This window comes from Gouania willdenowi, chromosome 1 (assembly GCF_900634775.1).
Source record: "Gouania willdenowi chromosome 1, fGouWil2.1, whole genome shotgun sequence".
NCBI classification, from domain to species: Eukaryota; Metazoa; Chordata; class Actinopteri; order Blenniiformes; family Gobiesocidae; genus Gouania; species Gouania willdenowi.
In genome coordinates this window covers 40,974,025-40,987,004 of record NC_041044.1, presented here as the reverse complement: position 1 = coordinate 40,987,004, position 12,980 = coordinate 40,974,025, and the positions used below count along the sequence as shown (strand labels likewise).

Here is a 12,980-nt window from a genome sequence, read left to right as displayed (position 1 = left end):
AATAATATGAACATTATAGTGAATCTACACCATCATCAGTCATTTACTAAGACTGATCTACACAGTAAGCATGAACATGTCTGTCCTAATTCAGGTTCCTTCCACCAAAAACATGTTTTTGGTTTATTTGAGCGTGTATATATGTTGGCCTGGCTACTGAATACTAAGACTTTTTTAAGTAATAATGCAATACTCAAGTCTCTCCTACATTATAATGTGGAGAAATTCAATCACCTCACTCAAGCACACCCCCTTCCTGCTATGTTTTCTATTTTAAAATGCATTCAAAGGTCCTTTAACTCTAGAGAAAATGACCTTATCTAATGATTTTTCATGCAGGGTCCTTGTGATGAAGCCTCACTACTCTGTCTGGGTTTTTGAAGCTAGCTGTAGCTGTGATTCTTTGAGAACAGAATTTTTATTGAGCCCGTGTTTCTCAGAATTTTTCTCCAAAACTGTTCCAAGTTTCATAAACGAGTCACGTTTTCAACTAATCCCTCATGGGTTTGGCTTCCCTGCGTTTGGCAATCGTGTGACCTGTTTTGTCAGTCAGATGGATTATTTTCAGGCATGTCAAACAAAGGCTTCGGAGCCAAAAAGGTTCCCGTGAAATGTCACAGAATCTCTGCAGATTTATTCACAGATGCATAAGCAGGAGATTTTGTACACAACAAGACAAATGGATAACTTCCTTTTTAAAGCACTTACCAGACAATATATACAGTATATAAAAGCATCCAAATGGGATTATGGATTAGTCTAAATGCATTATACTTCCTTCAACAAGGAAGGTGTAGAGATTTTTACTGCAGTGCCTGTAATGGGCAAGAAAAAAGGCATTGAGAGTGTTTCAAAGGCTAGCAAACAGAAAGAAAAGAGTAAAGATTTTAGTATTTTTAATGAAGCCACAGAAACCACACGGAGTCATGGAGGCATTCAAATATTCAGCTTTCCATCATTTTACCGTTGGATTTTCCTACAACAGAAGTACTTTTGGGTTGTTTTTGTGTCTGTTCTTGCTGTGCCCTGCAGTCCCTCAACAGGTCTGTCAACATACCTGTCTCTAACTACAAGGTGGGATTTATTAAACGTCTTCAACTGAAACAAGTGACTCTTCCTGCTCAATATTCATGTTGCAACAAAGCAAAAATATTTGTCCCATTTTTTTTTTTCTTTCTTGTGCCTAATGGAAATGTTCTAGTCTGTGTTTTTCAGCACACTAGTTTGCCTTGAACGATCATCAATCAGGTTTGTCCTGTTTAGATCAGTCGGTTCATGTATTTGTTAATACTTTAACTAAATAGATATGAATTTCCTTTACTTTTTCAGGCAACGCAGCACACATCTCTCTGTCAGTAGATTGGGTTTCATCCCTGTCTGTTTTCATTTGAACCTTTTGGAAAAAGCCTCTAACAAATTCTATTAACTTTCACAATTTGTGTGTGACCATTTTGTAAAAAACTAGTAAAAACTTTAAGTCAAACTTTTTGGCTAGTTGGAAAACTATACCATACCTCTCTCTCAGTGTTGGTTCGTTTAAAATGTACCTGTAGGGAACTTATATGGCAAGTCCTGTCTTTGGTGGATTTTTCATCCTTGGAATCACTAGAATATCATCTCCGTCTCCTCCACTGGGATGTCCGGTCTCTCTCCTTGTTCACGCAAAGTGAACTCATCAAAAACAATTTGGAGAAAAGCTACAAAAAATGTAGAGAAAAACAAAAGTCTACAACCGATTTTCTACGATTATAGAAAACAGATGGAAATCACAGAATTAACTTCCTGAAATTGAAATATCTACATGACAGAATGTACCCCCACCTACATGTTGTCTGAGACTATTACCAGTATTTATTTCACCCATATTTTTCAACTTAAAACAATTCTATGTGTAGAAAATGTTTGGCTGAGATAGACTTAGGAAATATTACAAAATTATTTTAGACCCAAAAAAATATGTGACTCACGCACTAAATACCTCTGCTCACCCCTTAAGATTTGGTGTGATTTGATTGTGCTGTTTCATTCATATATAACTTTTTATTCCCTCATTCAATCATTCGTTTTCCAGTAAAAAAAAAATTATTGTGTAAATGGAATATTGTCCCAAAACATGCACGTGAGGCATTTACATGTCGTGTCGGGGCCTGATTTTAATTGCGGAGCGAAAAAAAAGAAAAGAAGAAAAGCTTTTTCCATTTGAGAACCAGAATACGTTTTTTCCGTTGGTTTTTCCGAGGAAGATCACAGGCCAAATTGGGATTCTTTTTAATGGATTTTGGGAAACTTGCTATTGTTGTAATTTTTGATTTCAACATAATTGTGAAATAAGATTTGTGTTTGACGTGCCTGTTTTAGACCAAAGAATCTGTGACTCACGCAGCAAATACCTCAGTTCACCTCTGATGAGACGGATTACACACACACACGCACACACACACACACACACACACACACACACATAAATGTAATGTAAATGTACATCGGACCCCTGATAGGAGTGTGACGACATCTCGATACGGCGATGTATCACAATGATTTTTTGCATGATCGGTTATCGATATGCTCGCGCTAACTATGGATTTTTAATTATTTTTTTTTATTCCCCAAAACTTTTCTGCTTTTTCACTAAAATGTGCAGATAGATCTTCACAGAAATGTTGTCACTGTTTGTTGAAGGAACCAATATATTGTTTACTGGAATATTCCACTATAATGGTGTCACTGGTAAGAAAGACCCTATTTATTGTTTACAGAAAGCACTATTGGAGATAGTTATTCATTTACATTGGTATGTTGACACTTATTTACAGAAATGTTGCACTAAAATAGTGTCACTGTTCATAGGACACTTTTTCAATGTATTGTCTTTCAGAGATTTAAAATAAAAATTTCATTTTTTTCAATTAATCTTTTATTTTCTTGTTATGTCATAGATTATCGCCGATTGATTTCTGACCAATATATCGATAATCGCAGTATCGCCATATCGTGAGACAATTGTTATCGTGAGCTTTGTATTGCGTATCGTATCGAAAGGTACCCAGAGGTTCCCACCCCTATCCTCTGAGGAGTGTCTATTGAGCCTGTAGGTCATTTAACTGTCTTTTCCAAGTCATCTGATCATTCTGTGTGTGTGTGTGTGTGTGTGTGTGTGTGTGTGTGTGTGTGTGTGTGTGTGTGTGTGTGTGTGTGTGTGTGTGTGTGTGTGTGTGTGTGTGTGTGTGTGTGTGTGTGTGTGTGTGTGTGTGTGTGTGTGTGTGTGTGTGTGTGTGTGTGTGTGTGTGTGTGTGTGTGTGTGTCAGAGATAATCTCTTAAAGATAGGTTTAAGTTACGTTTATCCAACCACCCGCTACAGTGGGAGCCCAGGCGTGCGTGTGAGACGAGTCGTGCGCACGCCCCATGATGTCTGACGCTGTCAACATTCTTTCTCCAACGCTCTGTCATGATGCATTGAGGCGACCGCTGAGATGAGCCAGCTGTCCTTGCCTCTGGTCACTGCCAGGTCAACATGCTTAAATGCTCACGCTGGGCTGCATGTCTTCATGTTTTTGTGTCGAAAATGAAAATGTCACTAAGTGGACACTGTTAGAGATGGGCTTTCAACAGATTGCGTAAAACGTCAAATGAGGAGATTGAACTAAATACTGGAAAAGCATTTACAAAAGTTGGTTTAAAGCAGACAAAAAATGAAAGAAAAAATCAGATAAAGTTTGTTTTGATCTCCACTGTAAACACTTTGTAGGAAAAAGTTTTTGCATTGCATTGTGGGATGTGGTGTTCCGTAGACAGATCATAGAAGTGTTTTCGCTTCATTCTTTTCGGGATTTCTTCGCCAGACAAGGATGACGGTGGTTCTCTTGAAATCGTATTTGTTCTAGTTTGTTCCCAGTATGATACCACTTCACTCTGTGAGACATTCGATTTCAGCCAGATTTGGATATTTCTGTATAAACCCCAAAATAAACGTCCGCCATTGTTTTGCTGCAACTCTCAGTTCATGAAAACATCAGAAATGTGTTGGGAAGTTTTTGGAGGCAAACACAAGAAATCACTGTAAGAATAAATAAATAAAAACACTTCTATTTTTCTGTCTACAGGACTCCACATCCCATAATGCAATGCACAAAACTTCTACGACAACGTGAATAACGAAATGTTTACAATGTACATCAAAACAAACTTTTGAGTGAAAATTTCAACCTTTTACATCTTATTCTCGAGCAAATAATCTTTGATTTATTGATCTACGAGGCTTACACTAAAAAAATAAATAAATTGTCTCCAGCAGCTTTTTCTAATATTTTGGACTCTCCTCTAAATGAAGCTGTTGATGTACATTTACATCTCGTGGGCTCTTATTTCTGCAGAGGATCCATCATTTGACTTCTTCCACAGCAGCACATGAGTGATTCATCTGCATTTTAGATTTGATACATTTTATTGCCTTGGTGTGGCACGGTTTCTTTTGTAGCGTTAGCGCTGTTTTTAATACAACAGGTTAAATCTACTTGTCTGTCATTGGCCGATCTCGTTAGATCTCTGAAGCTAAGCAGGTCTGGGCCTGGTTCGTAGTTGGATGGAGACCTCTGAGAATTCCAGGTGCCACAGTGGGGGACAGTCACCCCCAGTGGTGTCTGTCATCGTGTCCTTGGGCAAGGCACTTCACCTACATTGCCTAGTATGAATGTAATGTGTGAGTGGTGGTGGTGGTGGTGGTCGGAAGGACCGATGGAGCACGATTGCAGCCTCGCTTCTGTCTGTCTGTCTCAGGGCAGCTGTGGCTACAGTAGTAGCTTACCACCACTAAGTGTGGAATGAAAGAATAATGCCTTAATTCTGTAAAGCGACTTTGAGTGTCTATGATAAAGCGCTATATAAAATCCAATGCATTATTAATGCATACTTGTGTGAGGTCGGCAGGCACCACATTTATGTACCGTAGTAGTCTCTTGTACACACACAGTTGTGGCACGTAAACGTTTAGCCGTCGTGTGCATACAGTTTGTTTTGTATAGTTGAGTAATCAATGTTATGGATGTGACGAAAGAATATAATTTGACAATTTGATCTTTTGAATGTTTTTGGTGGCAAATGCCTCAAAAGTTGGATTTTAGATCAAAGCTGCTGGTGCCAATCCCTAGCACCACAGACTTAGGCTACGTTCACACTGCGAGCCTTAATGCTCAATTCCGATTTTATGTTTGTCCGTTCACATTGCCATTTAAAATGTGAGCTGTATCAGACTCCAAACTGACTGAGTATGAATGAGCAGGTGGAGGAGGACGACTGGTTGAGGAGAAAGAAACAGAGAGACTAATATTTAGTTTTAGCGTTTTGTGGTCCCGATTTGCTTTTAAACACAGACCATTTATGATATGAACCTTATTCAAGCTTTGACCAGAACCGAAACCGACCGTGTTTATATCCGTGCCCGACCTGAAACCGACAATCAAAACCTAATTTTTTCTCACACAAATGACGCATATGTGTTTGTATTAGGGGTGTCCCGATCCGTTATTGATATCGGATATCAGCCAGATCATCTAAAATCTCCGATATAAGCGTTCCGATAAGTTTTTGTTGTTTTTTGTCCCCGTCAAACATATATTGACAGTACAAAATAACGGAAGTGAGCTTGAATTGTGGCCTATTTTTCTCTGTATGAGTAACATCACTTGATCAAACCTTTTCTAACATTCCACACTACAAAATAGGTAGGGCTGTAGTCAACGAAGGCAATGGTTGGTCGACCAAGGCTATGGCACACGTAGTGATTAGTCGACCAAGAAAAAAAGAAAACGGAGAATGAATGATCAGGTGCAGAGGAGGACGAGGAGAAAGAAAAATAGAGACAAATATTCTGTTTTTCGTTTTGTGGTGTCAATTTGCTTTTAAACACAGACCATTTATCATATGAACCTTATTCAAGCTTTGACCAGAACCCGACAAAGCAAACGTGAAACCTACAGGTCTGACAGACATTAGGTGTTTATATCAGAGCCCGACCTGAAACCGACAATGAAAACCTATTTTTTCCTCATACAAATGACATATTTACATTTGTTTTAGTGGTAAGTCTGCTTTTATTAATAAACTGTTAATGTCAACATCAGATCAGCACACGGGGAAACAAACGCACGTCAACCACAGGTGCGCAGAGACAGGATCTATTTACATGATCCAAGGATTAATATAAAGATAATCCATGTTCTTGTGCAGAAAAGGGATTGAATCAATAGCATGCTTCAAGCCTGTCGTTCCCTCTCTGCTCTGACGACAACACACTGTGCACTGACAGCTGTAGCAGTGAGCACGCTCTCACACAGCTGTTACTAGACATACAATCATGTTTAGGCATTAAATACATTATATTGATATTTAATCCTTATCACCTATATAAGTGCATTGCATTTTTTTTTTTTTAACGGTATTGAAACTGACACTATTGCTGGTCGACCAATGAAAATCTTGGAATTGACCAATTAGTCGACTAAACGACCATAATAATAAAACTATGTATGATTTGTGCTGATATCGTATCGGATCGATATCGGCCATTATGTATGGTTGCAATATTGGTATCGGAAGTGAAAAAGTTGTATCGGGACATCCCTAGTGAATCTCATTTGAAAATATTGGATTTGGGTCGTTCAGACTGCCATAAAAACATCAGATACAGGTCGCATTGGGGCAAAAAAAATCAGATTTGAGCATTAAGTCCTGCAGTGTGAACGTAGCCATAGAGACATTACACATTCAAGTATCTCTGTGGAAAGCCACAAAATAAACATCCGCCATTGTTTTGACACAGCTTTCAATCAATGAAAACACCAGAGTTGTGTTGGGAAGCCACTTTGGCTACTTACACACTGCAGGTCTTACTGCTTTATTTGGATTTTTTTTTTTTTTTAAATCAGACTTTTTGTGTGCTCGTTCATATTAAACATTAAATGCATCTTCTATCAGTTTGGAGTATGAACGGAATGCGACCCTTAAGTGTCTATTTTCCACTCCGTCTTCCACTGGGAATCCCCCCCATCCCCTGCAGCTCCTTCTGGGATACAACATGATGATGTTATCACATTTTGATGACGTAAATGTTGGATAGAATGTGACCTGGCCATTCACAGCAGTCTCATTGCTAAATAGTAGAATAGGAAAGTAGAGTTGCTTTATTGATCCCGCAGTGGGAACATTTACTGTCATGACAGCTCAGACAAAGTGCAAGAAAAAAAGAAAAATTACAATTATATATTTTTAGAGCTTATTTTGTATTTAAAAAAATCTTGTTTTTGGAGTCGCTGCTTTCTGAAAAGCTCAGTTAGATGGATTTCTGAGTGCGTTCTAACCCAACTCACTCACACGTGCTGTCCCTTATAGGGGGCAATTTAAAGGCACAGGGGCAGTAAATGAACAATAGCAGCTATATTTAAAATTCAACCAAAGATTAAGTGTCAACAAAAGAATAAAGTATCAAGATAAAAGTACAAAGTTAAAATACAAAATGACAAAGTTAAATACAAAAAAGAAGCTATAAGTGGACAGTGATTGGACTAAACAGACATACTGTACATACAGTAGTGAACAAATGAACTATAGTGCAGTGAATAGGAAATAAATATAGATATACATCTATAACTATGTGCAAGTAGGCAGATAGTAAATAATAAAGTGATAGTGGTACATGGCAGATAATAGAACAACAGACTAAATATATACTAGAGCTATATAAACAAGATGATTACTGAAAGAATATAGTGACCGTTGTGCAATGATGGATAAGATATGAGAACCGATATCAAACAGAATAAAGTGAGGTCATGCATGAAGACCAATATAAGCATCATAAAAAAATCATTAGGGGGTTACGGTGCAAGCTGAGGTAAAAAAGAAAAAGGAAGGTATATAACAAAGTTCACAGCTTTGAAAGTCTGGGGTTGGGGGTTGTTTTTGATTGTTTGTGGTGGGGGGTCAGGAGTTGAGGAGCTGGTTAGCCCTGTGGACAAAGGTTGGTCTTCTCCTCTGTGTCCTGAGGGGAGCCACTCAAACGCTGGGTTAAGAGCGTGTAATAATAATAATAATATTAATAATACATTTTATTTGTATTGCACTACATTAAAGAAATCTCAAACCACAAAGAAAGCCTAAGACCTACGATGAACATAACTTGCAAAACAGTATAAAACCAAAAACAATGAGGCATAAAAAAAGGCTACGGAAAGGCCTTTGAAAAAAAGTGAGTTTTTAGGCTACGTTTAAAAGAATCCACAGTCTGAGGAGCTCTCAGATGGTCAGGGAGAGCATTCCACAGACTGTGGTGAGGGGTCCTGCACCTGCTAACCTGAGTGTCTGCTGCTCATAGATGGAAGACAGAGTTCTTGCAGGTAGTCCGATGATCTGAGAGCAGTCGTTGACCGTGCTCTGCAGGCGGTTTCTGTTCTGGAGGCTGGTGGAGTGGAACCAGCAGGTTATGGAGAATGTGAAGATGCTCTCGATGAAGGAGTAGTAGAAAGTCAGGTGGATGTTCTTGCTAATTCCAAAGGGTCTGAGCTTCCTAAGGAGATATTTCTGCTGCTGACATTTCCTGAGGATCTCCTCTGTGTTGGAGGAGAATTTCAGCAGGCTGTCAACGATGGTACCCAGGTATTTGTACTCCTCGACTACTTTAACAGGCTTCCCGTGGATTATAGTTTTTGCTGCTGCAGCCAGTTCCCTCTGCTTGTTAGAGAAGGTCACCACCATGTCTTTGGTTTTGTTGACATTCAGTTCAAGGCAGGAGCTGTCGCACCACTCCACAATCTCCTGAAGAGCTGATCCGTGGTGATGAGAGGGGCCTGACAGCAGAGACAGGAGAACTGTGTCGTCTGCATACCTCACCAGATGATAGTTAGGCTGTGGGGTTCTGCAGTCATCAGTGTAGAGGATGAAGAGCAGAGGTGAGAGCACACAGCCCTGAGGGGAACCGGTTGAGGTGTAATGGAGGTCGGAGGAGGTGTTTTGACCAGAACTCTCTGTGATCTGTTGGTCAGAAAGTCTAAAATCCACAGGTTTAGCTGGTCGTCTCGATGAAAGAGGGCTGAGAGTTTGACAGCGTGGATGTGGGGCTGCAGTGTGTTGAATGCAGAGGAGAAGTCTGCAAACATGAGTCTGGCTGAGGTGTTAGGGTGCTCTAGGTGTTTGTGGACAGTGTCTATTATGATTGTTTTCACATCATCGACGCCTCTGCCTGTGCGATAAGCAAATTGGAGCGGGTCCATCTGTGAGTCGTTTCTCTGATGATGTGTTTATGATCCTCTCCATTGGCTTCATCATAAGAGAGGTGAGGGCCACAGGCCTGAGGTCATTCAGAGATTTGACGGGGATTTTTAGGGGGGATGGGGGATAACTGTGAGGTGTTTCCACAGCTGGAGGATTGTAGTGCTGTCCATTGATCTCTGAAACAGGGTCTGAAACACGGCCCCTAGCTGTTCAACACAGTGACTCAGGATGCGACCACTGATGTTGTCTGGACCAGGTGAACTGTTCTCTCTTGTCCTCCTGAGAGCTCTCACCACATCTTCTGTGCTGAAGGTGAGAGTCACTGGGCTTGAGCATGGACGTTGTTTCTTCCGGGGCTGGGTGTTGTTGTCCTTCTTGAATCTTGTGTAGACTGAGATTAGGTCATTGGGGAGAGATGACGATCTACTGCCTGCACCCTGTTTGAGTTTGTTGGTGCTGGCAGCAGTGTTCACAGGAGCCTCTCTCCTCTTCTCTCTGACTAAAGTCAAAGATGGATTAACAGAGACCAAATACCGGTGGATTTAATGGAAGAATTTTAGCGGGAAGATCCTCCTGGATGATAAACCCTCCTCATGGAGGTTCAGAGAGGGGTTTGAAAACGAAGAAGCCTCTGGGAGAAACTTTCTTGATGAATAAATGTTTTTCTGCTTTTCTGTAGCTAGTCTTTATGTGTACATTGATTTTTATGGTTTTTAAACCCTATGGACATTAACAAGTTATTTATCTACTATATTGTATTTTGCATTTTAAGGCAAATTCAAGAAAACCTCGAGTACTTTGAGTACTTCCGAGGTTTGCCCAATTGTTTTCTTTTTTGCAAATCAAAGTATGATCACTAGGCCTGGGCCGATGACAGGTTTTGCTGAACAATATACTGTATTGTCCCACAAATTATTGCCGATATATGATATAATTGTCGAATCTTTTTTAGACCAAATTAACCATTATTGTAATGATAACGTATCATAATAAAGCGAGTACACCCTTTCAAATCTAATCGACTTGTATTTCTCATTAGTATTTTTTACCATTGTAATTGGAATGTTAAGACCTTTTAAAAATTAAAATAAAATAGACACTGTCTCTGTTAAGAAAAAAAAACACCTCAAATGAAAAACCACACACAACCAAAGCAATAAATAAAATGCTTTATCAAGTCAAATCACTCAAAAAACTAAATTGCACTTGCAATAAATTTGAAACATTGAGGCACAGCGGTTTATAGTTGTACATTCCTTAACAGGTGACACTTCCAATCCAGTTTGAACTTTTGTAAACAACAATTTTAGTGGCCCCGCCCCTCCTGTTTCATTCTGTTCTGTTTTCATTCAGTCTTAAACTATACAGAATAGACCAAATAGTTTCTAGTTTACTCCGTTCATTCCGCTATAGAACAAACATGCAGGTGCTGAGGGTGAACCCCCTTACCATCCATGTTTGGAGGCGAAAGGCGAGGAAAACAAAGTACTTAGACTTAGCTTGGTTGCTAGCCCCGCTAGGCATCCCCGCTTCTGCTTCCGATCACATCGCTTACGTCTCCTCCGCTGGCGGACACCGCGGGTACGAGGCTCCGCTGCTTCGCAGGCCGCTGGATGTAGCCGGCGTAGCAATCTGAAGCTACGCAGTAGGTCCAGAGTTTCCGCATCTACCAGACTGTTTGCTTTACCTAAATCGAAGATTGCCTGGCGGTGGTATACTATTTTAGAGTAATTACGCTGCAGGTTCACTGAGAAATTATTAGAACTGACTGAGTTATCTGCTGTTTAATATCCGTTGCTAACACTGGCCTCTGCAGCCGACAGGCGGGTTGCAAAATACACATGAATATGGCAATATACCGAGGCCGGCAAACTTATCGAGTTCATTTTATTTACCGTCCGGTTAAAAGATATATTGATTATCGGCCCAGGCCTAATGGTCACCCTAATTCTCTTGATGAATAATGCTTTTGCTGTGATTTCTGCTCTGTAAAATTATTCCGTAGACCGAATTGGACACTCCAACAGGCCGACTTTGGCTCCCACGCCTCGGGTTTGACATGTGTTATCTATTAGGTTCCACTCGAAGGGCTGTTGTTGCCGTTTCATTCAGTTTGGCAACTGTTCTGTGACTCTGACCCTGTGAAATCTCAGTACATGTTAACTCCACGTTCAAAGGCATATTTCTTCCTCATTCTGAGGCTCCTTTTGAAGTTCAGCAGGTCATCACGACCAACCATGTCTGCCAGCAAAACACTGTGTTGCTCCCGTGTGGTTTGTGATAGGCTAATTGTGGTCACGAGGAATGGAAAATGCTGCTCGTCGCTGCATGTCTTTCACATTTCAACGCAAAGCTTTTAAAGCGTAATTCTATTTGATTAAAGTTGTAATATTTTTAGAATAGAGTTGTATCTTAAAACAATTGCACTGGTGTTGCACTCAGAATTCCTGTTGAAGTGAAAGCAAACGTAACACTGATGGCCCTTAAATCGACCACTTCCAGCCAGTTGTTCCTCCACAAAAGAGGTTATTTGCTCCAAATCAGTCTGGTTCTTTGGTCAGAACAAACCCAAATGTCTGCAATGTGTCTTTAAAGTCCTTAAACTGATAATGGTGTGGTGATGATGGGCCAAAAGGCTCAGTATTTCACCATGTATCAAACCTAAACAGAAGTATAATCTCACTAAATGCTCCACATTCTCCATAAAACGCACGAGCGACATTTTATATTTCATTTTTATTCTCTTAAAATGACAACTTTAATCTCAAAATATTACATCCTAAATATTGGAATATTATGACAAAATTTCAATTCATGAAGTTGTCAGTTATATGAAGCCCAACATAACACGCAAAACTCCAGAAACACAGAAAACAACTGCAAAATCCACAAAATGTCAACAAAAGTACACAAAGTGATAACAAAGACACACTAAACAACTGCTTAACCACAACATTTCTACACAAACAGCAACATATACAAAAGGAAAACGCACAAAATGACAACAATAACACAAAAAATTAGAACATAAACACACATAATGACTCAAAAAACACACAAAAAGGCAAGAAAATGTTGCCATATTGACAAATATTCAAAGTTCAAAATGAACACAAAATGTCTAGAAACACCAAGAAAACCCACACAAAATGACTACAAAGATGAAACCCTCTGTTCTTTCTTGTATTAGTGCTCCGATTGGTCATTATTCTAAATGCTAACATAAATGGTGATAATGTGGCCCTCGGATCAGACGATCACATTTTTGTGGGCCCTGCTCTGTTAGAAGTTGCCCATTTCTGCTCTAACCCCTAAACCTAACCTTAACCCGTACCGTTCAGACTCACCACCACTGGACAAAACACCATTTCTGTAAATTTATGCATGTTGGAATAGTCTTCCATTCACTGTTCAAGACTGTTCCACCTTTAAGGCTTTTAAAAAACAGCTGAAAAAATGGTTGAAAGCAAATCAGTCATGTGATCATCTATAGTAGTTTTTTTCAATAAGAATTTGCTTGGTTGTTTGTAAATAATGTGTATGTTATGTCCATGTCTGGACCTAAGGATGGAAAGTAGCTTATGGCTAAATCTGGCACATTTACACAAAGTATTGCACTTTGTCCTCTCCAAATAAACAAATAACGTAAAGTAAAGTAACCCCAACCCCACTAGATCCCTCCACCTAACTCAAAAAATGCCAACATAGCTCCAAAGGT

At 39.6% G+C, this 12,980-nt stretch overlaps 1 protein-coding gene across 3 annotated transcripts in view; it reads left to right on the top strand.

The window, feature by feature from the left end:
• The window catches only part of grk4 (G protein-coupled receptor kinase 4), an 88,209-nt gene that overhangs the window by 20,112 nt on the left and 55,117 nt on the right, over window positions 1–12,980 (top strand). The gene's annotated exons all lie outside the window — the stretch shown is intronic.